The following is a 12,449-nucleotide window of genomic DNA, read 5'->3' as shown; positions in this document are numbered from 1 at the left end:
AGAAAAATACAAGATCTCAACAGACCGATTACAAACAATTGAAAACAGTCATCAAAAGCATCCCAACAATGAAAAGCCAAGGTGTTTGCCAAACCCCAACCAAAACCCCGCCAACCCTGAAGAACACTTCAGGTGTTATATGAGATTCCACAAAGGTTCCATGCATTGGGATTGCTTTCCGGAAACCTGCAACCTCCAGCTGGGTTCTTCCTCCAGATAAGTACTGAAATGCAGAAGGGTCAGCCTCTCCAGAGCATCACCTAGTTCCATCCCCCTACGCCATATCATCTACAGCCCCTCCACCATGAAAAAGTTAGAATGGGTATAGACCAAATACCCCTAAAGAGTGGCAAAGAGACCAAAGGAGGTGGTGGAATTATACAGAGAGGGTAGAGTTTAACAAATGAGCATGATTGCTGAATGATTCCATTGATATTTCTTTTCATTTCCAGTGTCTTGGAGCAGCTAGGAGTAAAAACCTAAAATTTTGGAATTGTAACCAATATCAAACTCTGAAATCTGTTCTACTACTAATTGTTGCAGTGTGTTTGAAATGTATTGCTTTTTTGTATATATGTTATTTTTCACAAAAAAAGAAAAAGTGTCCATTGTGATGATAAATACACAGCTATATGATGACACTGCCACTGATTGGATACTTTGGCTGATTATATGGAATGTGAATATACAATATATATCAATAAAATTGCATTGAAATAAAAATTATAATCATTTTTTTACTCCATGCAAGTAAGAATAAAAAAACAGTGAGAATTTTTTAAAATTCTAGTGAGAAAAAAGGACAATTATGACAAAATGAAAGTAGAGAGAATTTTTGAAAATAGTAAGTGGTTGAGAAAACAAATGGAGGGTTGCACAGGTATGTGAAATTAATTTTTAGACAAAAGAAGCAATTTCAAAGGCAGAGGAAACCATGCAGCTTGAGAGAAGTGCTGTGCCTATGCAACTAACAAAAAGAAACAAGAGACTGACAAAAAGAGATGCAAACACAAATGAAATGGAAAACTTTATACTGTGTGGCTAGAAGATTACAATACCTGGTGCATGCTTCATCTTTGTCACCAATCATAAAAGTGCTTTATTTTCTTTCATCATCAACTAACCAGCCCAAACCAAACCAGGTCAAATAGACTGTTTTCAATTCTGGAAAAATCTGGGACTTTGTTCTAGAATTTGGAACTAAGCATGGTAAAAGTTCTGCTACTTAAACTTCTGGGAATAAGTTATGAACAGCACCATAGTTTTAGAGCCAGTTCAAACATGAACTACTTCAAGATGGCAAGGCAGCCCAATCTGTTGCTTACTGCAACAGCTGAGCAATCTACTCCTCCACCACACCTGCAGAAATGACTGAGGAAGACTGGTTAAATCAATGAATTTAACATAGCTCAAACTGGCCCATGTTAGAAAAAGACAACTGGTAGACTATCTCAGCAAGAAGAGCTGTGAAAGTCTGAGCCCTTCTTCTTCAATGTAAAAGTGTTTGGGAATTGCAAGCTTAAGCTCTCTCAGACATTTTGAATTTGCAAACAAATAGGTTAATAAAGCATATCAGTCAGGAGTTAACCAGAAAAGTAGAATCAGTAAGAGGTATATATTAAGGGATTTATTGTAAGTAATTGGCTGTGTGATTGTTGTGGCAGGCTAGGCCACCCTGAAATCCACAGGGCTGGTCATTAGGAACGGTAGGCAGGAACCCGCAAACGGGAGCAGAAGCTGCTGTCCACAGGAGGAACTTCTTACTCTTCAGAGAAGCCTCAGTTCTGCCTTTAAGTCCTTTCAATTAATTGGATCAGTCCCACCCAGATCACCTAGGAGAGGTTATCCTTATTGATTATGGAATTTAATCACACCTATGAAATACCTTCACAGCAACCCCTAGATTGGAGCTTGAATAATTGTAGACTGCCCCCTACCCACATTGGCACATCAAAAAGACCAACACAAATGGTGTTTTAGATATTAGTCTGTTTTTGAATAAAAGAGCTTTTAGATTAAGAAAGGTATCTTCTAAAATGCCTGGAAGTTTCCCGCCCCTTACCTCTGGCTAATTGGTTCTTTGAAACCCAGTTAACATCATTTTTGCTAAGAAAGTCTTCCCTGCTGCTTCTCATGTCTAAAATGAGTGTCTTCCTTGTTACCAAAAATCCTCTTCATTCTTCAGCCTTTTTTCTTACTCTAACGGACTTTGACTTCCAGTATGAAGGAGAGGTCTATGAAGTGAGGGATTGTGTTTTAATAATCCTTGTCAGGACAAAGTTCCTGGCATCAGGTTGGCATGCCATAAACAATGAATTAATAGCACAATATTTATCCCTATTGATTTTATCTCAATGTTGCCTCAGGCCAGGTAGACTGTTCTTTAGAGGAATAATGTTTAGACACATGCTTAGATATTTCTTCTATAGCTTTGTCTCTTGGGTAGAAAAGAAAATGGAATCAGGAATTATGATTTCTTGACCCTGTATTTTCTTAGAGAAGGTGTGATCCCAAGAGTTTTGTCTCTGAAGTTTCTCTTGAGCAGACAGCCTTCTACCCTGGCTGTCTCCCTCATGTAATAAATTAGGTGGCTCAAACACTGACAGCAAAATGTTGCTTCAGTGTACAAATGAAATAAGGCCAGGACGTATGCAACACCTAAGGAACTTCTAAAGGATGCTGATAGAGGAAATTTCATCCTCCCATTTTTGTTTTCATTCTCAAACTCTTCGTGTGTGTACAAAAGATTGTGAACTCTTTAAAGAGCATTAAAATGTCTGAATTTGTTCCTGTGTCTCTTGGATCTAGCACAAAGTAGGCACTTAATAAATATGCTTTGATTTAAATATTTGTTGAGCATGTGCTGTCAAGGTTGGGGCAAGGCTTTGCTTTCGTTGCTGCTAGTTATTAACTCATCTCTCAGCTGGACCGTTGCTTATTGCTACGAGGTGCCTGGTTACCTGTGTTCCACCGTGTGTATATCCCTTTAGACAGTGACTCAGAAATACAAAGACAAAGGAATTCTGAGTTACAGATTCCAATTAGGATATCCATGGCAAGGCAACTCGTTTTTAATAACTGGCCCAGAATTATGAGTTAAAGCCTTAACCACTGCCCTGTGGTCTTCTGGAACGTGACCACCAAAAAGCCATTGCCACGGGGGTAGGTCTGGGGTGGGTTCAACAACTTTCAAATGCCAGCTGGACTACAGGAAGAGTTTGTTGCATTAAGTAATTTATGGGGTGCTAAGAAGTTCCTTAAGCTATTATTAAAAACATGCAAACTCCTACCTGGTTAGACTTCTCGTAACTCAGACTTCTAACTAAGCAGAACTGATAGGCCCGTCTTTTGATGTTTAATGAGTTCTGCAGCAGATGTGAGATGAGACAGACAGGGCAGTGGTGGTGATTTACTGGTCATGAAACAAAATGATGAGATCCCTCTCCTGAAAAAAGAAAATGTAGCTGAAAGGACAGGTTTCTCCCCTTTCTTTCCTCCCCCACCGATCGCTTACCCTTCTTTCTTTGTGCATGTGTTTTTGATTTCCTCATCCCTGTGCCTCTCAGGACTGGGATCATTTCCAGGCAGGCACACACAGAACACTGCAAACTAATTAGCCTTGGATACAGCCACAGGAAGTCGGGTTGCCAAATCCGCTTTCCCCCACAATTCCTCAACTTTCTCAACCTGCCTCAGGCCCACGGCCTTGCGTCGGGCCTCTCTGTATAAGTTGCCAGTTCTAATTTTGCAATTTCCCTTCACCTTATCCAATACGCCCCGAGCCTACCAGTGGATGAGGTGGGGAAGGCTTTGGAAGTCAGTCTTGTCCTCTGGACCCATCTCTGCTTTCTCCCCACAGTTAGAGAGGCCTGTTTGGATACAGTTTCAGCATTGACTTGAGAATCCGACATTGGTGAATGCTTTTTAAAAGAGAGCAATGCCCACCAAGCAAAATTCAAGAGAGTGTCTCACCAGTCTCTTTCACCCCATTCATTCCTCTACCCGCCGGAGGCCCTGTACCCCTGAATTTTCTCAAAGGTGAACCCATTTTCTCACAAGCTGTAGGCATCAACTCTTCCCCAACCAATTTCAATGAAGAGCCTTTGACACTTACTGGTAGAGCATGTGAAAGGGTGATAGAGAAAAAGGAGAAATGGTCGAGAGGGAGAGAGAGAGAGGACAGCCTGGGTTCTGGGGTTCAAGAAGAGGGGGCGTGGCACATGGGCAACTCGTAAGAAATGGAAGCCCTAAATCAGAGGCAGCAGACTGGGCTCAAAAGTAAAATCTGAGCCACTGAAATCGAAAATAAATCACCAACACTTAAAAACCTAAATTGCCTGCTTCACTAGGAAAAATTAGATCTCGCAAGCCGGGGCCAGCCTTCAGGCCTGTGTGATGAGCTGAGGAGCTCCTGGGCCACAGAAGTGGAGAGCATGTCACCTAGGTCACTACAGCCTCCCTCCTCCCTGCTGCCTTACTTCATGTTACCTGCTCGGTTCCTGCAAATATTTGAGTGCGTCATTCTTGCTCCACATGACAAAGGGGAAATTTAATATCAAATCCTGAGAGACTTGGCAGAGCTTTCTGCATGAGTTTTCCTCCACCCCACAGTCATTAGATCATATAAAAATATAGACCATGTTATAGCAATTGCCTGTTGAGTTATTGGGCTTCCTTCCCCATTAGACTGTGGACCTGCTGTGGTCAGGGACCTCAGCTGTGTTGTTCATTGCTCCACTCCCATGCTTTGCACAGAGCTTTGCGCTTAATATGCACTCAGCATGTTTTTGTTGACAGATGTTTTTTATTTGCTTTCTCATTTAGCAAATGTTTACTGAATGCTCCATGCATTCCTCAGAGAATTATTTCCTCAGAGAATAGGAAATAATGAAGTAGGAAAAAATATATACATGAAAAGTACGAAAGAAAATGTGCTTTCGGTGAAGTAAGTACTAAGGTCAGGTTCACAGAGGAGGGTGCACTTGATTAAGGCTTTATAAGATGGGTAGAATTTGGCACTATACTCACTTTGAACACTCACTCCCTTGACTCACCTTCGAATTATAGAGCTCATCCTCTAGACTCCAGTTTTTGTTTATCTAAATCTGCCAGTTACTAAACTATACCCATTTCTAATGGGTGCTCACTGGCTTTGCTGTGTGGGAGAAGGCCAGGTAGTAGGGAAAACTGTTAGCCCCAGCCCACTCTGTGGCAAGCCTGGAAGAATAGAAATAGAGGCATAATAAATATGTAGGGTGATATTGGGGAGGATTTTCAGAAATCTTGATAATGATACTGATGATGAGATAGCACGGACAGAAGGTTAAAATGTTAAATGTACAAAATGTAAAATGTAGAGAAGGAAATCTAATTCTGTCTTCATGGGTAGAAGAGATGTGCAAGGTCACCTAAAAGTGAAATGCCTTCCTGGACCCACGGCCATCTCACGGTGGAGAGCAAGGTCTACCCAGTCCTTGTGAGTCAAGAAAATCCCTCTCTTGTCCATCTACACTGAGTGTTAGAATTCCCTGTCCTTAGAACCTATTGTCACTCTGACATGAGTAGTCACATGGGACCTTAGCTCATGGGACTTTATTCCCAAGAGGCAGGAACATCATAGATGTGGGGAAGGAAACAGTAGTTGATTGGGAATATTATATAGGATTACAATGTGGCAAAGACAATAAATTTACATCTAACAAATTTTCCTTCATGAACATTGGCTAACACTTTAATTATATAAACGTTGAGATCACCTCATTAAATGGACTCTTGGGCTATGATCAAATCGTGGTAGATATTAACAGGAAAACACCATGAAGGGAAGGTATTGGCAATTTATTATATACAGATCTGTAGAAATACTTATTCCAGGAGCCCTATGGAAAGATATCTGCAATAGTCATTATTAATAGATTTTGGCCTTGTTGGCAAAAAGGAATTTTGAGATCTACATATTATAATATTATAGACATATTTAGTATAAAATGAAGATATCAGCTGCAGTGGTATCACCGTAGACATTTAGTCATCTATTTAGATTGTGAATAGGAAATACATGTTGCCACCCTCCCATGCCCATTTAAGACATTGCTAATTGATCACAGAGTTTATCCCTGTTTTACTAAGATTTAGCACCAAAAGACTTCTGGGCTTTTTCAGTACCAGGCTGCTGAATTTGCATTCAAGTTGAAAGATATTTGTCATCCCTGATTTAGATCTTCATAGAAACAGACTATTTTTGAAGACATATTTTAGGTTACCATAATATTTTATACTGGTAGAGTAAGTCACAGCTCACATACATTGTACAGTTTGATCCATCTAGCATACCTGCAAGGAAGATATTATAATTCCACTTTCATGGGTAATGACACTGAGACTTGGTTGTTACATAAAGTAGGCTACTGATTACAACTAGTTAGTTCTCTGGTCTTAAAGCCATAATGATTTGATTATAGAGAGAGTACCTGTACTAGGACTCACACGGCAGAGTTTCTTAGATGAACCACTTCTTCATTCTTTCTTCCCAATATTTTACTCTGAGTTTGAAAATCACAGGTGCACACACACGTTCTTTTCTTTTTTTTTTTTTTTTTTGTCTTTTCATTTAGACATTATACCTCTTTCTTCTTTTTCTTCTTTCCACAAGGCTGTTTATGTCTCCAGATTATAGCACAAAACAAGGCCTCCCAATACCAGGGTAGAACTTAGAACCTTTGTCCAACCCAAGTAAGCAGCACTCAGCACTATCTCAGGAGGAGAATTCAGCCTGTCTCAAGGCAACAATTCACATCCAAAAGAGGCCTGTATCTTTGGGACTTTTATTTGGAAGGATCCAGATGCCAAGTGAGCAATCAGACCAATTTGTCTCCAGGTCTCCAAAGAGGAATCAGTTCCAATGACCAGTGTGAAATTAGCCAAAAGCCTCATTTTCACTTGCAGCAGCCCCTTGGCAGTGACTGATATTTCCTTCCCTCTGGTTCACACGTGAATATTACAAGTTCACATGTGGCCCTTCCTCTATGTGTTTTACAGAATAAGACAGGATTTAAGAAGCTCCAAATTCCACAGTATCCATGAGAGCATGACTAAGACCAGTTACTAGGAGAATAAAGTTGGCACAAGTCTTACTTTGAAATGTATCACTCCCGGAATTGACAGGAGTGTTGGAGGAACTCTCTTCATTATGGCTAATTTTGAAAAGGCATTGTTCCAGCTTGCTAACTGCCAGAATGCAACACACCAGAGATGGATTGGCTTTCAATAAGAGGGAATTCATTTAGTTAACGTATAGTTCAGAGGAAAGGCAGCTAACTTTCAACTGAGGTTTTTATGCAGGAAGGCACAGGGTGATCTCTGCTGGCCTTCTCTCCAGGCCTCTGTGTTCCAACAACTTTCCCGGGGTGATTCCTTTCTGCGTCTCCAAAGGCTTGGACTGAACTGCGAGTACTGAGATGAGGTATGCTGAGCTGCTTAGGCTGTGCTACGTTGAGTGCTCTCATTTAAGCACCAGCCAATTAAATCAAACATCATTCATTGCAGCAGGCACCCTCCTAGCCAACTGCAGATGTTAATCAACAGCAGATGAGGTTCACATGCCATTGGCTCATGTCCAAGGCAGCTTCACCTGGCCAAGTTGACACCTGAAGCTAACTACCACAGGCATCAACTCCTAAAAAGTACATCTAATTTTGGTGACTACTGCCTTAGGTTATCAATATACTTTTTCTGGTGTTCAACCACAAAACCAAATAAAAATCCAGGGATTACAGTTGTCAAGACATTATTATCCTCATAAAAATGTATATTAAAAAGTATTTATTTGTGCGTTTTATCCAGCAGCATAAATGGTGAACTAGGCTTTATTTACATGGGCCAAGTTGAACCATGTTTGAGGGTTACGTGCAGTCTCTATGATGCTGCATTTATCCAAGTAATGGTAGAAATTGGAGTTGAGAATCTATTTGTCTGAAATCCTCCTGTAAAACAGTGGACTTGATTTTTTTTGAGATGTATCTAATACCTAACTTCATATGATCGTGGTGCAGAAATCCCAATTCTCCTTTGAAGGAATTATTTTTATTACCAGAAGATGTTTGTATATGGTTTCCCCAAACTATGTGTGCTCAATCTCCCAAGAGAACCTTGAAATCTATTTCTTGTGGAGCAAGAATTATCATGGAATTCTACTTATTGGCCAGGAACTTTATGTTCCTTCCATACCTTCTTTCAGTTACCGATTCACAATTATTATTTAATAATTGAACAATGCAAATTCACATTTACCACTACATTAATCACTTTAATAACTGTTATCATCTTCTGTAAACTTTTCTGTCTATGACTAGTGACAAATTGAACAAAGATTTCAATATCTGGTTCAAGCCATCTGGGTTATATTTGGTTAAATGTACTTTGACTAGGAGCAACCAGTGTAGTAGGACCAAAGAGAATTGCCAACCATCTATTATTAAATAGGAAAACATCCCCTTATTGGGGTCAACAGAAGCAATTGTAGAATACTGGTCTGAAACAACTACTTACTTTTTTCCTGTCATCCATTTATGTCTTCCATGGTTCTGTTCTAAGATGCCCTCTGTTGCTGAGAAGTAAAACCACACACAGCATATTGGATATGCTAGCTTCCAACAGTCCATAGTTGTTTTACTCCAATAAAATGAAAGTTGGCCCCTTCATTTCTTATATCGTCTGCATTCATTCAGGCACCAGGATACAAGGCCTCTTAGAGCTCTAAAGTAGATGATGGTACTTTCACCAACTCAAGACAGCTGGCTATCAGGCAACAGAGAAGAGTGGGGAGAAGTCTCAAGTCCAGGAGCATGGAAACCTGCCCACACCCAGCCCCATTGTGCACAGAACATCCAAACATGCCACTAGGTGAAGCCAAAACCTTTGCAGTGGAGGGGAGGGCAGCAGACCCCAGAGATTGGGATGGGAATTGCGCTCCCAGATCGGCTGGAAAAGAAAAAAAACAAGACATACCAGGAGATCATGTGCCCATTGTATTCATGCTCTGCTGCCCAGAGATGACTTTTGAACTCCACCCAAACCCGTGATAAGATTGGGTCAAAGATTTCAGTGTTTCAGCTACTGGTTGGTCCTGACGACCACCCGTAGAATTGTTGGAGTGTCCCATTCAGACACAGAGCAACTATAAACATTGCCCTGCAGGAAGAAAGTCCGAAGGGGCAGGCAGCCGGAGAGGTCTTCAGATCCGGCCATCTCGAAATGGCCTTCTAACCTTGGCTCACACACCTCGAGCGGAGGGAGCTCACAAACCATCAAGGTATCCTGTTTCCTTGTCTGCCATATGTAGTTATTGTAAAAATTCTTTCTTCATATTGAAATGTAAATGGAAAATTAGTTCCCATTTTTGTCTCCAGCTCTGATTTCTAAAGTCAAATCATCTTCATGATAATTCTTCAAGGATTTGAAAAGGGCTAACAGGTTACTTGTATGGCTTCCGTTTTCCAAAGCAATGTCTCTTATCGCTTATTCCCTGAAACACACTGTTATTTTCTCAGTTTGGCACTAGGATTTTCTTCCTAGAAATGGACTGATGTGATGTAGCAGAGGGTTTTGATCTTAGAGAAATGGCAGCAGATGTGGGAGAGACAAGGTGATTACATGACCCCAAAACCTCTATTAAAGTTCATACCACTAAAGCCAAGCACACAGAGGCCTCCCATTTAAAGCACAAACAACATACATGAAACTAAAACACATAGAAGAATTACTGAAATCTTAAAGTTTTTAAAGAAACCCCAGGGTTCTAATTAAGAGTTGGATTCCAAATATCATTTTACATGTTCCTCCAAATAAACTGTTAAGCAGCTGGTAGGACAGAATCTGCTCAGGTTTGGTCATTTATACATGACTAAGCTTTCTTCAATGTCAGAATCTCTAGATACAAGAGAAAAACATTCAGTACTAATGAAATGATTGCTCAGAATGGAGCAATTTCCATCTTAAAAAATTAATATTTTATAGGGTGAGCCACAGTGGCTCAGCAGAGGTCTCACTTGCCATGTAAGACGCATGGGTTCAATTCCCGGTGCCTGTCCATGTAAGGAAAAAAATGAACCTTTTGTATTAGGCATATTTTAATTTATCTCCTCAGATTCTCAGTCTCTCCTATCTCCTAGGCCCTTGGCTGCTTACTTGCTGCCCAGGCGCTAGCCAGTCTCTAGCACCTCCTATCACTTCTGAATTAGGATGAAGCATCACATCACCAGTCATGGAATCTAGGGAAGCCGGAAGACAAATTCCCTCTGCATTTCCCTCTTTGGTTCTCCTGTTCTAAGGCATAGCTTTCTGCTAGCCCTATGCAACCGGCTATGATTATCCATGATGGAGTGGCTAGTTCAATAATGCAACACCTTGAATATGCTTGCCAATCTGCCCTGCCATTCCCCTTTTCCCTCCCCTCTTGTGCAGCTCTGGGATTGTACCTCCCAATGAAGCACTAGGACTAGAGTCTTGTCTTGAGCCCTATTTTTTAGGGGATTAATCCTTCCTCCCTTCCTTCTTTCCCTCTCTTCCATCCTTCCTTCTGTCCTTCCATCCATTCTTCCTTCCTTCCTTCCTTCCTTCCTTCCTTCCTTCTGCTGATGAATTATTTCCCTCTCTAGAGATGTTATTTTAAAGGGTAGACACACATGCATTTTCAATGGTATTAATATTTCCCTGTCTGTGGGATCTTTGAACGCATAAATTTCAACAAGAATGGTTAGGGCTTCAATAGGGTTCAATCTGAACCACAGTTCAGATCCTCTTTTCCATGGATACTGCGATGCTGAATTAAGAAAACCACAGAGAAAGATGGATTGGGACACTGTATTTTTCAGAATGGGCTTTTTGGTACTTTTGAAATATTTCTCTGCACACTTTTTAATGATGAAAACATTCATTCAGTCTTTATTACTGTGAGCAATAAAAAGAAGCTAAAATTCAAGGTGTCCACACAAAGCTCTTCAAAGTCTTGCAATATATTCCAGCTTCCTCCTTTATGCAATCTTTGTATCAGGCACTCTTATATGTGCTTTACGTACTTTGTGTAATTGCCCTGTGCAATGAGTCAAGAGGTAGGTGTTATTGTCATGTTCACTTTCTAGATGAGAAACCGAGGCTCCGAGAGCTCAGGTCATGTCCACAGTGACAAGACATATGAAAGAACAAAAGCCAAGTTCATCTGATTACAAGGCCTTTGCTCTTCACCCCTACATGGAGCTGCCCCCCTACCCAGGTGTCTCATTCAGAGTGGCAGGTGGCTGTGACTCCCAGTTTGTGGGTGGGGAAGTGACAGCTACTCGGGTGCCTCCAGGGTGTTAAGAGTGGTGAAAATGGCAGATGGTCACATTGCATGTCTACATCCCCCCTGGGGCAAATGTTCAGAATCTAGGGCCTGGATAAAATGCTGGCCTCTGGCACATTCTCCCTCACAAACTGGTGGGAAGGAGGCGTCTGGGGGCAGGCGCGGTGGGACACAGTTCCTTCCCTCCTGGACATGGACACTAGTTGTTTCTCCTCATACTCCTTATCTAATGTCTCATCCTCCCATCCCACAGACCTGCAACTGGAATTTAACCTTCCACTTCCTTATGTTTCAACTGGCTTCCAGCAAATTACTCCCACACATTTCATTTAGTCTTTTGTAAATTGCTCAGTATTGTGGGCTCCAAGATGCTGTTCTCACCTTTGATCCTTTGCAGTGTGTGGGCAGCATACTTCCCGCTCCCTTCTGCCTCCCTGCCGGGTTCCTAAGCTTCGCCCTCCCTCCTTTAGCCCTATCCCCCACCTCTGGCTCCTGCCACTTCTTTCTCGCTTCCCCACCCACTAACAGTGGGTGCCAGGGCCTGTTCTTTTCCTTCTTGTGACTGTAAGTTAGGATGTAAGGGGATGATTATAATTACTGAATCATTATATAGATATTCCTCTTTTTTTTTTTACTTTCCGATATATTGCAGTAGACAGAGGGAAATACCTGGAAGCTCTGAACTGCAATCCAGTTGTGCTGGTCTCTGATAATGATTGTATATCCTTTCTTGTGCCTTTGTGATTGTAAAAGCCTGGCCACTGGCCTTCACTTGTGCCCATTCTATCCGTGTTTTAATTTAGTCTCATGGTCACTAAAGTCAGCCCCTATTGTTTATTAGTGAAGAACTAACCCATCCAAATTCCAAAGTTATCTTGACAACCAAAACCGGATCTAACCCAAATGGGCTCACCTGACATGTGCAGTAGCTTAGACTCTAACCTGTAAATCACCCATATCTCACTATAACTCTAAAAGTCACACCCATCATCATGGGAAAGCCCCATTTTCTTATATTCTGTGACTAAGCACGTAATCAATCTGCGCAAGCTCAGTAATTAGATCCCCTAATTACATCATATGGAGCCACTGTGCTCATTATCCTAAAGCC

The 12,449-nt window shown here is 41.2% G+C and overlaps 1 long non-coding RNA gene across 1 annotated transcript in view; it reads right to left on the bottom strand.

Annotated features, from left to right (window-relative positions):
* Window positions 1–12,449, bottom strand: part of LOC143649353 (uncharacterized) — a 223,941-nt gene that overhangs the window by 56,896 nt on the left and 154,596 nt on the right. The window contains exon 2 of the long non-coding RNA XR_013158953.1: window positions 3,291–3,445. This is a non-coding gene — a long non-coding RNA (uncharacterized LOC143649353). The remainder of the gene's footprint in view (window positions 1–3,290; window positions 3,446–12,449) is intronic.

The sequence above is a fragment of the Tamandua tetradactyla genome, chromosome 11, assembly GCF_023851605.1.
Source record: "Tamandua tetradactyla isolate mTamTet1 chromosome 11, mTamTet1.pri, whole genome shotgun sequence".
Lineage (NCBI taxonomy): Eukaryota > Metazoa > Chordata > Mammalia > Pilosa > Myrmecophagidae > Tamandua > Tamandua tetradactyla.
Note: the sequence above shows the minus strand (reverse complement) of the source record. Positions and strands in the feature narration are given on the sequence as shown.